General features: G+C 40.4%; 1 pseudogene; it reads right to left on the bottom strand.

Annotated features, from left to right (window-relative positions):
- LOC149210808 (uncharacterized) overlaps nucleotides 1-12,482 on the bottom strand; it is a 47,665-nt pseudogene extending 35,183 nt beyond the window's left edge.
- Between the last annotated feature and the right edge of the window lie 1,508 nt (nucleotides 12,483-13,990).

Below are 13,990 nucleotides of genomic sequence, written 5' to 3'. Positions count from 1 at the left end.
ATTTCAGCTTCCAAGTCAAAGGGTCTTTCAGATTGGATCTTGGTGTTGTGGGTGAAAGCTTTTCCCTTGTTCACTAAGTCTTCCTCTTGTTTCTTATCTCGGTCTTGCGGCTTGTCCTTCTTACTCATTTCTTGAGGAGTGTTACTTGGATTGGGCTGCAAGGGTGGTGAATCTGCTGTTTGCTGTTTTGAGGGAGATGTTTCAGTTATTTCTTCAACTGTTACCTCATCTGTAATAGGACCTGTTTCGCCACTTGGTTCTATGACAATAACTTTCTTAGGCTGTGTAGTGTCCTTTTTTTTGTCAGGCTGTGTCACATTTATAGTTCTGCTTCTTAGCTTGTATTGTTTATGAACTTCATAAACAACTGTGTCATATCCTTGTTTAAAGTCAAATGACTCACCTGACCTGGTTTGGAATTGCTGAATGTCATCATCTTTATGATCCTCTTGACTCAAGAAAACTTGCTGCTCATCGTTCAAACCCATTAGGTTAGTGTGGGTGTCATCTGTTTGCTCATTTGAAGTGGATGCCTCAGTATAGTTTTCTTGGAAAGGAGGCCTTATGTCTGGATCAGAACCGGTCTTGCCAACGTTTGGGTTTTGATTTCTCCTAAAGTTTGGATTCCTGTTAGGGTTATTTTGTGGTGCATCCCATGATGACTTTCTCTCAACTGATTCTACTCTGTCCCCCAATCTCTTCATGCTAGTGAGTATTGCATCCAGTTTTTGATCAAAGGCTGAGGGTTCTTCTTTGAAGGTGGTTCTCTTTTCTAATCTTGCCCTGTTTCTTTTGGCAATTAGGTTAGCCTCTACTGTGACAGCAACCTTTTGGGCTTCTTCAAGGGTTTCAGGTGCCCTTTCTTTCAATTGATATGCCATATCAGGGTCAAAACCATCAAGAAATTTGTACAAGGCCAGATCAGGGTGAGGTCTTAAATTCTGTGGTATTGCATTATATACATTATTAAATCTTGCACAATACTCCAACACGGTCTCTTGAGGGCCTCGTCTGATTGTGTCATATTCACCAAGTATGTGCACGGGATCTTTCTTCTTCTCCCATCTATTAGTAAAAGCTTGATAAAGGTCATCAGGGGTTGTAATGGTATTTGCAGCCAGCGATCTAAACCAAGTTCTTACATCCCCTGTGAGGCTCTGAACAAAGACTCTCATTCTCACACTGTCATCATCAATTTCATAATTCTCAAAGTGGTCTTGCATCCTCCTGGCATGCTAAATTGCTGTGAAAGGGCCAGTGGAGTCAAAATATGAGATCTTGGATTGATAGTCCTGAGGTAGAGCTGGAGCATTGGCAGGTAACTGCAGGGGTGCATATCTGTTAGCCATATTTGCAGGATTTAGAGGGTTAACAGGGATAGCATGAATGGCTGGTATAACGGGGGTAGTGGGAAAGGTGGAAACTAGAGTGTTGGTCAAGGGAATGTGCGCAGTGGATGGAGGTGTGAAAGGAGGGCTTTGAGATGTGGATGGTGAACTGGGGGAACCAAGGGTAGACCGAAATAGAACCTTGATTGGACTTGGCACAAGATTGGGATGAGCTGTCTCAGGACTTCAGTCAGCAAGGGTCTTCTGTTCCCACTGCTTCCTAATGATCTTGGGGATGGTATTAGGATTTTCAAAAATAGCTGGTGGATTTGGGTCAGGATTTGACCTTGTATACCGTGGATTCTTCTTAGGAGCCAGCTTCTGCACTTGTTTTTGAGTATGTTTTTTGGAATATTTTTATATCTGTAAGGACTAGGCAAGATTTTGGAATAGCCGTATATATCTCAAAGCTAACATGAAGATTGACTGAAGCATCATTTATCTGAGTCTGTTAATGTAAAACAGAAACAGTTCTGAAGGCTTCCTGGCTGGTATTCAGGCTTCATCTGTAGCTTTAGGGGATATACAGTAATTAGAAAATCCTAAGGAGTCCCCAGTGGAGTCGCCAATTATGTTAACACCCAGGTTGTTCCCTATGACTCCCAAGGGAATACGGCCGGGGTAACCACTAACCAATCTTTGGATTACTGTTTCTAGCCAAACTGTAATCAGAGAGGGCTCTCTCTTTATGATTTGTCTCTATTTTGATAGTATTTTAGGCTAGCTATTATGTTCAGGGTTTTGTTCTATGTTTTGGTTGAGGGAAGTCTTCTGCATCTAAGGTGTAAGTTTTCAGGCAGTATTAATCCATTGGGCAATGGAGTCTGTGGCTACAAGTTGACTGAATATTGGGTTGAGTAACTGAAATTACAGGGCCATTTGAATATCTCATTGGACAAATCTAAAATTATGATTGTGATGTGTGTTCAACCAGTGAAAGGCAATTAAGAATCTTCCACTAGGCTGAGTGTGAGAAAGAGATATGTTGCACAGGATCAAACTTGATTTCCTGAAACAACAATCACTGTGAAAGTATATAGTTTGAAAGTGCAGCAATTAAGAATTACACCTTCATACCTGTAACTGAAGAAAACATTTATAATGGCATAGATTGAGTCTAGGGTAAACTGTGATTAAATCCTAGAACTATTCTTGTTCCTTGCCATTAATTGTAAAACACAGAATATGAATGAGCTATGGAAAGATACATAAATACATAACGAGAGTTTGAAGAAAACTTATTGTGCCATGAAACACGCAGGAATCCTGTAACAATTAGCAAAACACCACAACGACTCAGATAACGCAGAGCTTTGGAAATTCCATCAACTTTTGTATTAATAGTCTGGAAAAATACAGCATAAGAAACTCTTGAAGAGAAATCAACAACAACCCCTGCAAACTTATGCGAGGGGGAATATATACAAACGGTCATACAAAAATATCTGAGGCATTGAGTAATCTGAGAAATAAATACATTCACCAACTTGTACAGAAAGTAGATAAGAAGTTATTACATCATTGAATACAGAATAAGTGCTCTTTATGTATGTCAGAAGATATTTTGGCCTTTGGAGGCCACTGAGTCGGTCTGACCGTTCTGCTTTAACTCTGAAAAATGCGCCTTTATGGCATGTCGTGCTGTAGTTTTTTCGGCCCTGTTACCTGTTAGCTGTCAATCTTCCTTTGTTGGCCGAATATGATCTGCTGAGTTGGCTCAGCCCTTCCCTTTTCATGCATGCTGATTTTACTAAGTTTTCCTGTGCATGCCAACTTGTACTTTTGATAAAAAAAACTTAGTGAATGGCTTTCTGGTCTATAAGATCATCTGTATTGCCTTAATCCACCATTCGTGTGTGGGCAATTGATGTCTGAGAATTGCATCCAAAGTCTCATCTGCCTCTGTGTATTTATAGAAATTGGGAGGCACTTCAAACAGATGTTTGATTTCATTCATTATAAAGAATAAATTCTCTACCCTGTTGTAGAGAATTTGTCCTGTAGCTGGCCCTGTTTCCTCTGAGGTGCTGGGCCTTTCAGTGATCTGATTTGTGGCGAATGTGTTGACCCTCTTGGCATACTGCTCATGTGTAAGTAGCCTTCCTGCGCTGTTCAGTAAGCCAGGGAGACCTCTGTTTTGCAATGCCACATACTTGTCCATGAATCTATTGACCTCTGTCTGCATGTCCTGGGTCCTTCTTTCTAATGTCTGCACCAGGTTTCTTAGTGTTAGGACCCTCTTTACTAACAAGATAGTCTCAGTCCTGTTGGAAATTCCCATAGTTGCTAACTGAGCACTTGTTCTATTATTAAGCACATTGATCATCCTGTTGGCAATTTCAGGCATATTGCCTAGAGAGGCCCTTGATCTCTGAATTTCCCTTTGTGCTTTTGCAATGAGCTCCAACTGCTCATGAATTGTCTCAATATATTGCCATTGATCAGTGATGGATTGGCCAATATTGGCCCATAGCACTGTCTTGAGCTCAGCTGTCACTTTATCCAGTGTGAGCTCCTTCTCCAGCTCCTTTATCCTGTCCTTAAGGGCTTTTATTTCCCTGCCCTTTTCTGCTACAGTCTGCTTAGATTTGTCATATCTTTCATTTAATTTGACCAAATTTTCCCTGGCCTCTTTTAACTCTGACATTTGGGCTTCCAGGGCTTGGATTTCATTCTTGAGCTTCTGCATATCTAGGCTTGGAGCCTGCTCTGTTGTTGGTGGTGGTGCTGAGGTAGAAGGTGCTGCCTGATTTGTTTGTTGAGTAGGAGGAGCAGTAGTTGGAGGAGCTTCCTCAAGGTTAATTATTTCAGGAGGAGGCTGAGATGTTTGACCTCCTTCCTTTTGCTGTAATGATGCTTGCAATGCTGCCTGTGCAGCCTCTGATTCTCCAAACTTTTCTTGAGTCTGGATTAGCTGTTTATATAAAGACACCAGCAAAGTTGTGGCATCTTGATCATGTCTCAGCTGGGCAACTTCATCTGTTTGAGGGTGAATTGTTGCTGGGATTTTGATCTTTCTCCTCAAAGCTGCCATGTCTGCATCCCTCAATTTCAATATTTCTTGTATGCCCTTGATGTCCTTAGGATCATGTCCAATCTCTATGATTATATCTTCTAAGGCCCTGATCCTGTTGTCCTTTGCTTGAGAGGATGCTCTCTCCAACTCAAGTTGGGCAGCTGTATTATTTAGGCTATTTTCTAGCTTGTAGTTATCCAGTGTCTTGTCTGCCAAGGAGGCATACACCATCTCACCCGTTTGTTTATGCAATTCGATTTTGTCCATTGGGTGGATGTCCTTGGAAAGGACCTCAAGATTGGTCCTCAAGTAGTCTGAAGGGGACTATGGCTGCAATGCAGTTGGCATGAAGTGACTCATGATCATTTTGCCTTCATTAACATCATATGCAGACATGAGCCTTTGCTGGTTGGTGGGAGCCATTTTCAACAAATGATTATATAGTTGTATCTTTATTGGCTCATTCCTCCTCTTAATGTCAATGAACTGCTGTTTGATACTCAGTTCACCTTCTCTCTGCTGGCTTGACGAGCTGACTTCTCCTCCCATCATCCTCTCTTGTTCCTGCTGGAAGGAACTTGCTGAGGCCTCCAGACTTGGTGGGGCCATGCCCAATGACTGCCCAATAGGAATTTCCTCATCTGAAAGGGGATTCATTCTGTGCCTTTTCTCCCCATGACTTATTGATGTGGTTAGGGGAGTCTCTCTGTCCCTCTTTCTGCTTATGTCTTCCTTTTGTGGGGTTTGGAGGACTGAGGCTTCGGCTGTTGTTTCCTGCCTAGGAGGCATAATTTGTGGTGGCTGCTGCTCAGTAAAAATTGGGGCCTCAACTGCCTTTTCTTGCTGTAATGGCTGCTCTGTCTCTTGCTGCCCCTCTTGTTGCTGTTGTACCTGTTCTTGTTGCTGCTGCACCTCCTCATGAGGTGGCTGTTCGGTTTCCATCTCTTTTTCCTTGCCTTTGCTAGAAGTCTGCCCAGTAGCCTTAACTGCTTGCTGATTTGCTGTGGAGGAAGAGGCAGCTGCTCCCACTTGAGTGCTTGGAAGAGTAAACACCTGTGAACAAAGCTCAAGGTCAGCCATCTTCCTCAGATTTCTTATCGCTCTTTGATTTAACTCTTCTTGTGTGACAGCCTCCTCTAAGGTTCCTCTCCTCCATTTTACTTGATTTGCATATTTTTCTATGTGAGGAATCCTTACATGATCATAACCAGACAGTTTATACTTGACCCTTCTTAAAGTTATGAAGTGATTGGGGTCATAAGGTTTCCAAAGGAAACTGGTTTGCAAGCCAAGGGATTCTAACATGCTATCCGCCTCTTTCCAACCTTCCTCCCTTTTGTTGTAGATAAAGTGGCCTAATTGGTTCCTGACCTTGAGTTGTGCTTTCTTGCCTTTGCCTGAAAAATGTAGCACATCAGCATTCCCAAACTGCCTGAAATATTCAAGTGCAAACAATCTCATGGGCACATATTTGGGCAATCTGTAGGGAGGCAATTCACACCCATAGATCCTAATGACCGTGTGGTTCTAATAGAAGTACCAGTCCCCAATGCTGTATGATTTAGACAACTGGAGTACCCTTTGCATCTCATCAGTTAGTCTTGGAGGAGGTGAGCTCATCATCAGAGACATAGCTGGGTGGATGAAGAGATCTATGAACTCACAGTAAGTGTATGGGGAGTTAGGTCTGCAGTGGAAGACAAAGGACCAATAGACCACTGACCTTGGATTTCCTTGGGCATCCACCCTTTTCATAGCAAAAGAAAACTTTTCATGTTGATAATATAGGATTAAGTGGTATATGTAAGAGGTGTATCTGAACACCTTTTCTCTTGCCAAGTTCATCAATTTCTCATGTAACTTATCAGAGATGTAGGTGGCATAGTCATAGCAGATTGGAGACTTGCCAGGAGCGAACATTAGCATGATTACCAACACAGTTTCATCAACAAATTCAATTGAATTATAGCCCAAAATGGGACTAATCATGTCTGCAAGATCTCTGCCCAATTGGTTGAGGTATACTTGGTTGATAGGAGGATACTTCACAGAGTCAGAGTCAATGTACAACTGATTTAATTTGGTGACCTGAGCATCTGTCAACCTGGCTCCTTGATTTATCAAGTCTATGAGTGATAGAGGGACCAATTTCTTCTCAGTTTTGAAGCAGAGCATCTCTTCGATAGCTTCTGAGGTGATATAGAAAACAACTGAGCCTGAAGGGTCAAGCACTACCCTCTGAGTAGGGTCATAGTTTTCAGCCAATAGGTGGATCAAATCAGGGAACTGGTTGACCTGAGGGAGCTTGAAGATAGGGAGAAAAGAGTTCCATATGCCCAGCACATCTGTCCCACTCTCATGTTTAGCCTTTAATTCATTTAGCAGGTGGATGTGGAACTTGGTCCTCATCAACATTTCCTCTGAAATTTGATAGTCCAGGTCTGCTAGAGGCTGCCACTCCAATTCTCTCTGAGGGGCATTCAATGGAGCAACATTCAATGCCACTGGGGCTACTGGTGGATCCATGGTTACTTTAAGGATTTCTGTTGTTTATAGACTGGTGTTACTATGCCGAGCAACACAAGAGTTTACTTTGGCAGAGAAATGTGAATTACTCAAGGACAGAGGATAAATAGTCAATTGCAGCAATTGAAATACTGCTTAATGCATGGATAAGACCAATGTCTAACCTTAATCTCTCCTTTACAGCAAATTGGTGTGGTTTGGGTTACCAGTTCGGGATTGCGCGAACAAAATGCAGTTTTTGGTAAAAATTCGGGCAAACAAGGCTCAGCCGGTGATTTTCGACCTTATAGGTGCAAATGGGGACCAGGCACAGGGGATTTGCCGGTGAATTATAAGTTTCTCAGTGTTTTAAGATTTTATGGTAATTTACAGACAAACCAGGCGCAGGAGGGATTTCACAAGGATAAATACCTGGTAAATAGCGAGCAATGGTCACGGATGCAGGTGGAAATGGCGCGCCAGTGGTCTCCAGGTTGAGTTCAGCAGGTTGGTGTGCGGTTTGAACGTAAAAAACCATGCAGAGAAAGAAACAACGTTTTTGGCAAAAAGTGCGAAAAACGCGAAAATTTGGCCAAATATGGATTTTTCGGAACATTGGCGCTTTTTTTGGATGACGTCAGCATGACGTCATCAGGTGGGGTCAAGGTCGGATGACGTCAACATGACGTCATCGGGTGACGTGGCGGCATAAGAGAGGTCCACAGGGATGGTGAGGTGGAAGACAGGTGGGGCAGATGGCGGACGGGGCGCTGACACGGCGATGACGCTGGCAGGCGGGTTCACCGAAACCGGAGGTGGTTAGCGGTTTCATATCGCACTGCCTTCCATACGGAAGTGGAAATGTCAGAGGTACCTCCGATATGATGTGGGGGTGACACGTGGCAGAGGCCTGACGTCATCCTCTGACAAATATCGGAAGGTATCTTTCGGACGTCGGGGCCGGTCCGATATGTACGAGGGCCGTCAGATGAAAAGGGCCTGATCTGACGGTCGACGGATCATTGAGGTGGCCGGACGATACGAACGCGGGCGGGATTAAAATAATATTTCTTTTGGGATTTGCACCCGGCGGAAACCTTTGGAATATGGCGGATTTTCATCGTTTTTCAATGTATTTTTATAAAAATGCGGATAGCGCTAAAACTTTGGGTAAATGGAAAAAATGAGTTTTTATGCGCATTTTGCAAATGAAGTGGGTTCGGGGTAAAAAGGGGTTTTTTCACAAGGTTTCTTAGCCAATGAAAGGTTTAATGGGTCAAATGGCTCCAGAAGGGGAAAAAGGGGTAAGGTTTGGGGTTCTTAAACTGACCAGATGCCAATTTAATCCCGAACAGTGAATCATATGGCTATAATGCCAAGGGGAGGGATATTTATACAATGCTTGGGGTTTGTACACCATAGTGTTATAATAGTAGGGAAAGGGTAACATAGGGGATTTAGATAATAGAAGTTAGGGGTTAATATGGATGGAAAAGGTGAATGAGGAGTGACATCACTAAGTTTATTTGAAAATCACTTAGTTCAGGGAGTAGATCAAAATGAAAAGAATTTTAGACAAGAAATGTGGCTTTTAAAGGAATAAGAACCAGCCTAAGACCTCAAATTCTTTCATGAACACAACTAATGAAGGGATGTTAGTAATGAATGGGAAAGGGGAAAATGAAAGTTAGACATGCTCCTTTGCTTTGCTGCCACCTGATGGAGAAGAAGAGCTTCTCAATCCATTGATTTTCCTTTGTGAATAGGTTAGCATACATTTAGTTGTAAGGAATGACATTTCTGCAACCCCATCTGCCTACCCATCTACTTGCCTAGCATTTTTTGTTTCTTCTTGGAGGGTGCACTTAGACTTGCAGACCCTTATTTGCCTTTTCTTTTCTCTTGGCTTTTTCTTTTGATTTTCTATCTAGAACTACCCTTATTGCTTCCAAGGTCCCAGATTAAGCAGTTGGGAACCTAAATTCTCTACCTAAGCTACTGGTCTGCCAAGATTAGACAGTTTGGACAGAATTCTTTCTCTATTCTACAACAAAAAATTGAAACATGGCATGATCCAGATTAGGCTGTTGGACCATCCATCAAAATTGAGTGTACATCAAGCTCTATACACACAATGTCTTCTCTTGGAAATATGGGATCTTTGCATCATCAAAGCAGAGCATATTTGGAACTTTCTTTACCAATCATGAAATATGAAACCTATTGGTATAGGTAGCTAACATCATCTTTTTACATCCTTCAATCCTATCCCAAGTTGTTCTTAAGGGGGGATGTTAGAATATTTCAACACATAGGAAATAATTAAGTATAACTTGGTCTAGTGCATAGTTAGGTAAAGTGTGTTTCTTTAGTATGCATTTTTTGTAACTTACAATAGGACGGCCATGATATGTTCTAGACATGAAGTGATATGGCAGTTCATTCTTTCCTCGGTATTACCGACACTTGATCTATGGCTGAGCACCAGATTGGTCTATGATCCCTATTTAAAGAGCATGGAGGGTAATTTGTTAGGTGACCATTCATGAGAGAAACTTATGTAAATTTTCTTTCTTTTACATTAATAAATTGCCTAAAGTGGTAGCATTGGCTTAAAATGTGGGCTATTTCCCTCTTTCAGGGTTTTAACCACGTCAAGAATATTGGTGTTCTATCTAAGGAACTTACCCTGTAAATTTGTACAATAGAGAGAATAATGAAAGAGCTCCAACACTGCACTGACAAAAGGTTATCAAATGATCCTCAAAAGCCTTTTTATGGATGAGGCCTCTATTTTCTTCATTTTCCCATTATTTTCCTTCATTTTCCTTCTCACATGCAGCTTGTGACCTTTCACCTTCATTTTCTCTTAATTTCCATTATTTTCATAAATATTTGTGCCAAAAATGCCATTTGCCCTTTCCAAAGACTTAGCCATTGCTTTTTCCGATTTCCTTAGCCATAAGCAACCAAATAAACACCCCCTAGGATGTCTTTTCCAACATTCGAGTTGGAATAAGTGTCTCGTTGACCATGGTTATTGTTTTTAACTTTTATTACATGAACTTTCACTAGGGTTGTTACAGTAACCCTCATTTGAAGTAATGCAAAACACCTAATCCTCGCCCAACTTCCATTTGACTATCTAACTCCTATTGGGTGGAGAAATATCTTCCTTGTACTGAATTCACCAAGTCACTGTATAATCTGAAGCCTCCATGCCTTCACTTCCTCCATGTGAGCCTCGTTTCAGAATATTTCACACTGGGCTCACAATTCATTCAACATGAACATCACAACAACACCATCATTCTGAATCACAAGCTCCAATAAAAAAAGAAGAAAAAAATTGGTGAAGATAATCTCGAAAATACTCCACTAGCTACCACACAATCTCACCAAACACTTCTTTGATCTGCACTTCAACACCTCACTCATTGCATAAATATGATGGTTGAAAAATACTTTAGCTCACTGCTACAACACCTGCAAACTGCTTTAGAAAATTTTGCACTAGATAACTCAAACTGACTCAACACACCAAGAAAATAAACTCAATACTTTTTTTTTTTTTTTTAGTATAGGCCAAATTATCTTCAATTATCTCCAAACCAATACCACGACCAAATACCATGTTTATGTCAATACCTAGGAAACTTGTACCATGGTAATCTCTAAATCAATACCACAGGTAAATACCATGGACACCTGTACCATGGTAATCTCCAAGTCAATACCATGGGCAAATATCATGGTTATGCCAATACCATAGACCCCTATGCCATGGTAATATATAAGTCAATAACATAGGTAAATACCATGGTTATGCCAATACCATGGACCCCTATACCATGGTAATGTCCAAGTCAATACCATAGATAAATACCATAGTTATGCCAATACCACAGAGTGGCCTGTACTATGGTAAAATCCAAGTCAATACCACAGGTAAATACCATGGTTATTCTAGTACCACAGACTTTTAGAGCATGGTAATCTCCAAAGAAATACCATGGGAAAATACCATGCTTATGTCGATTCCAAGACTATATTCACCAAGGCAATATCACATGGAAACCTACTCCACACATATACCAATACCATGGTAATGTTAATACCAAGAATACATGTACCATGGTAATACTCTACTAATGAAATATGCAAGATGTGCAAGGAAACTAGAGAAAGTGCTCAAATAGAATTGAAAACAACTCAACTCCAAAACATATGACATAAACCAAGTCAAATCACCTCCAATTCTTATAGCAGAATCTCCAACACATGCAACAATATCTCAGTGCATATAGAAACAATCCAATGTCTCTGAGACATACGAAGCACTTAGAGAGCAATCCAATGCCTCCAATGTCCTCATTTCTAGCATCCCAACAGAGCACTACATCTCCAATTTTGAAATCATCCTCCTTTGTTTTCCGGTCATAGATTTTCTTTATCCTATCATGGAGATTGGAGGTGTTCTGAAATACCTCATCTCGTGTCTGCTGTAGGTGAATCATTTGATTGATTTGACCCTGCATATCATTCTCTTCACTTCTTGCTTCTTGTGACAATTTTATGACCGAGACTACTAATGATGAAGGGAAAACAATGTCTACTCCATACACTATTTGAAAAGGAGAAAGTCCACATGATTTCTTACTACTCACCCAATTTTACCACAATGCATTGATCAACTTTTTGTGCCAATTCTTTTTTTTGGCCTCCAACATTTTCATGATGATGTTGATTAAGGATTTATTGGAGGACTCTGCCAAACATTTTCCTTGCGGATAATATGTTGTAGAATGTCCCAAATTGATGTTATATTTGTCACAAAACTCAATCATCTATTTAGACTTGAATGCTATCGCATTGTCCGTGATGATCATATTAGGACAACCAAAATGAGACAAGATATTAGTTTCTAAAAATTGAACGATAACTGGATTTCTTGCTTGCCTGGTTGGAATCGCTTCGATCCACTTAGTAAAGTAGTCTGTAGCTATCAATATCCACTTGTGTTGTGCCGATGATGATGGGTTAATCTCGCCTATGAAATCTAGTCCCCACTGCTGAAAAGGTGCATGAACTGATATAGGTTGTAGAGGCAAAGGAAGAAGTTTTCTTTTATCTTGGAAAACTTGGAACTCATGAAAACTCATTATTTCCTTGTAGATATCTACAAAAAGTGTAGGCCAACAATAACCTATTCTCCGTACTTTGTTGGCCGTGGTCTTCCAGTACAAGTGGCCCTCATAATCTCCTTTGTGGAAGTCATTTATCACCTCTTTAGACTCATCTTCGGTTAGACAGTTCAACAACATACCTCCAGGATCCTTTTGATAAAGTGCACTGTCCATAATACAATATTTAGAAGCCTTCAGCTTCAATGACCTTCTCTTAGCTTTAGACTTGCCTGGAGGGGGATTTAGATGTTGCAAAACATAATTAATATTAGAATATCGTGGAGATGATAAAAAGATATCAGATACCTGAATGAAATCTACTTCTTGATTATCAGACAATGCTGCTACAAGGTTGATATCTAGAGCATGGATATTTGAATCAGCCATGAGATTGGCTAAGCCTTGACCCTTGATCAGCTTGGTAGGCTTGATCTCAAGATCATATTCAAATAATGTTGTTATCCATCTACCTCTTCTACCTTCTGGTCATTCTGCACAAGAACTTCTTTTACCACTGCATTAGGCACATAAGCAAGAGTATGCAAATGTAAAATGTAAACTCTGAAATCTTTCACCGCCTTTACCAAAGCCAAAGCCTGTTTCTTTATGATGTTATACTTAAGGGCTGCATCCCTAATATTGCGACTGCAAACTTCTATTGGAAACTTGGTTTTATCCCTTTTCTGCATCAATACTATTGCCATGGTATGCTCATAAGCAAAAGAGAATATTATGAAATCAATGGAGTAATCGAGACTGATTAAAATAGGGGCAGTGGTCAAGGCAAGTTTTACCACATGAAAGGACTTATGGGCTTCTTCGAACCACTTTACATCATTATCTTTTTTCAACATATTTGTCATCTCTCTAAGACGTTAAGCCAAATTAGGAATAAATCTGCGTAAGAAATTCATCTTACCATTGAATGCTTGGATTTCTTTCTTGTTGCGACGAAAAATAATTTTGCTGAATGGCTTCTACCCATAAAGGGTCAATTCAGATGCCATCCTTTGAGATGACGTGGCCTATAAGTTTGCCTTCCTCCATAGCAAATAAGCTTTTGTTTGGGTTGAGAGAGATTCCAAAATTTCTGCATCTCTGGAAAATAACTCTTAAATGATGCAAATGCTTATCATCTGAATGTGAAAATATTTTTACATCATCTAAATATACAACCAAGAAAACATCCTTTTCATTGGCAAAGGCTATGTCCATGGAACGCTGAAAAGTTTCCCTTGTATTTTTGAGATAGAATGGAATTTTTGCATATTTGAATGTGCCCCAAGGTGTGGTAAATGTTGTCTTGTCCTGATCATCCTCGTGCACTAAAATTGGACTATAACCGGAGTAGCCATCCAGTAGTGACATCTGGGAAGCACCAACAACTCTATGAAGGATATGGTCCATTTTTGGGAGTGGATAATTATATTTCAGAGATACTTTATTTAAGTTTATGAAGTCTACGCAGAGCCTTATTTCCTTGGTCTTCTTTCTCGTCAAAACTAGATTTGATATCCAATTGGAAAATCTGATAGGAACAATGATGCCTACCTTGAAAAGTCTGTTAATTTCTTTCTCTATGGATTGTAGTAACCTTGGGTTAATCCTTCTTAGATTTTGTCTAAAGAGATTTTGATCAGGTTTAATTGGGATGGTATGCTGAATTATTTTCTTGTCACACTCCTTTAAATATGCATAATCACACGTGAAAACGTCATAAAATTCATACAATAAATGAATATATTTCTCTTTTACCTCTGGAGATAATGATTTGGACATCTTGATCATTTTTGGTTTGTATGCTGTTCTGATGTTCACGTCTTCGACACCTTTCTCCGTAGGAACCAATGGGGGCTTCCTTGCTACATCATCTTGATCAAACAAGTCTTTCAAAG

The sequence above is a fragment of the Pinus tabuliformis genome, chromosome 1_2 (assembly GCF_031772625.1).
Source record: "Pinus tabuliformis cultivar Carrire ecotype Pingquan chromosome 1_2, CPIR1, whole genome shotgun sequence".
Taxonomy (NCBI): domain Eukaryota; kingdom Viridiplantae; phylum Streptophyta; class Pinopsida; order Pinales; family Pinaceae; genus Pinus; species Pinus tabuliformis.
This window is presented reverse-complemented; position numbering and strand designations above follow the sequence as displayed.